The sequence below is a fragment of the Trichechus manatus genome, unplaced genomic scaffold, assembly GCF_000243295.1.
Source record: "Trichechus manatus latirostris isolate Lorelei unplaced genomic scaffold, TriManLat1.0 scaffold00460, whole genome shotgun sequence".
NCBI classification, from domain to species: domain Eukaryota; kingdom Metazoa; phylum Chordata; class Mammalia; order Sirenia; family Trichechidae; genus Trichechus; species Trichechus manatus.
The window spans coordinates 112,964-114,960 of record NW_004444396.1 but is presented as its reverse complement, the minus strand read 5'-3'; positions in this window follow the sequence as shown (position 1 = coordinate 114,960).

Below are 1,997 nucleotides of genomic sequence, written 5' to 3'. Positions count from 1 at the left end.
GACAGCTCTGGGAGAGGTTCCGGCAGTAGGACAGGTGTCCGCACGGCCTCACATGCCCGTGAGGCATGAACATGAGAAAGGGAGCTGGAGCCTGGACCCCAAGAGCCTGGGGGCTCCTGAGACACCCTCAGGGGCGGGGCACAGGAAGGGGCCTCCAGTGAAGTGGAAGATAGTTATTGTCCCCACTGGCGAGGGTGAGGACACCGAGGCCTAAAGGATAATTCCCAGCTTCTGGGTCAGACACTTGGGGTCTCTGTGACCTGGCCACAGCCTGCCCTGTGCATTTAGCTCCTTGCTGTCCCCTCACACATCTGCTCCTCTGCCACATCTCACCCCTTGATGCCCCAACATGTCCCCAGAATATCTTACCTTAATTTCATCGCTGCTCCAACCCTCTCTCCATCCACCCACCTCCTCTCTGTTTTGAAAATCTTTTTATCTTCATGATTTCGCTCAGCTACCCTCTCCTTCATCAAATCTTCTCAAACTCCCCTCCCTGCTGGCCCAGAGAGGGCGTGAGCAGTGTGAAGGAGAAGAGAGTCCAGTGCTGGGCGCCCAGTGTGAGAGCATTCTATCTTTTCCATTTCCTGTGACCAACTCTTGGCACCCCAGTTTCCTCGTCTGCACTTGTCTGTCATGTCAGTTTTCTCCCCCAGTCCCCTCCTTGCTGGGCCTCTAGGGACTCCTCCTCCAGGAAGTAGACGTGCTTTCTGGGAGCCCAGGTTGCCCACTCTGACCTCTGCATGAAAGTGACATCCTTAGGAGTCAGTTCCCCACCAGGGCCCTCAGCCACCCCCAGAAAGGGAAGGAGGACAATCCCGGGAGAAGCTGGGGGGAGGGGGTGTGCCCCTCACAGCAGGGTAGGATGGAAGCATGGGCACTGGCAGCAGCTCAGGGGTGCCACTCGATACCCAAAGGTGACTAAGCAGGGTGCCAGCAGCCGGGGCCCAGCTGGAGGGGAGACATGCAGGCTAGTGGTCAGGTGCTGTACCTGCTCTGGTTGGAGGTGGGCATCTCTTCAACGGCCTGGTTTGGATGGTTCATCTGGAAAAGCAAGTGCTTGGGGTGTGGGGAGAGGGGCATGGGGAGACTCTTGTACTTATCAAGACAGGAGTGCAGTAATCCTTCCAGATGCTTCCCCTAAGACAGGCCCTGGAGCAGCCCCCCTTCCCTGTGCACGGGCCTGAGCCACAGGGACGCACTGCCTAGCCCGTTAGCCCTTGTCTCTGAGCAGATTACCAGATGTGGAAGGTGTGGGGTGCATGCCCTGCTGGGCTCCACAACACTGCAAATCTGCATCCAAACAGGTCAAGTGGGCTTTATCCAAGGTGCTGAGGGCTGGGTGCAGGCTGTGGCTGGCTGTGACCCTTGGCCACGATGGGACCAAAGGCAGCACAGGCCAGTCTGCTCGGTCTTGCCGCAGGCATTGCTCTGCAGGGCCTAGGGCTGCACCCTCCGTGCAGGTGGAGCAGGTGGGCTCTTCCCGGGGCATCTTGTCTCCGGGTCACTCAAAGTGGGGAGCAGGCAGCTGTCAGGCCCGATGGTGGCTTTCTGTCCAGTTTCTTCTTGTCTGCACACTAAATACAGCTACCATCTGGCAACCTGAGGAGATGGAGTTCAAATTTTGTACACATGAAGCATTTCAGCCTGAATAAACAAGTTCCTCCCCCGCCCCCCGCTCCCCTGTCATGCCCGGAATTGGTCCAGCTGTTCACGGCCTGAGCTACGCCGCTCTCTGGCAAGAGCCAGGGCACATCTGTGCTGGCTGTAAAAGCCACTGCAGTTTGTGGGGGGGGGGTCTTGCTTTTATGGCCTAGGAGGTGCCTGTGCTTGTTCCTGGAGGGAGGGAGAGAGTGACAGGTGGCAGCCCACCCCCAACCCAACCTTGTTCTTCCCAGGGTCCTGGAATTGGAGGCTTTTATCTGCAAAGAGAATGAACACAGTTACACAGACACACACACAGAGACACACACACACAGGCATGCACACACAGACAC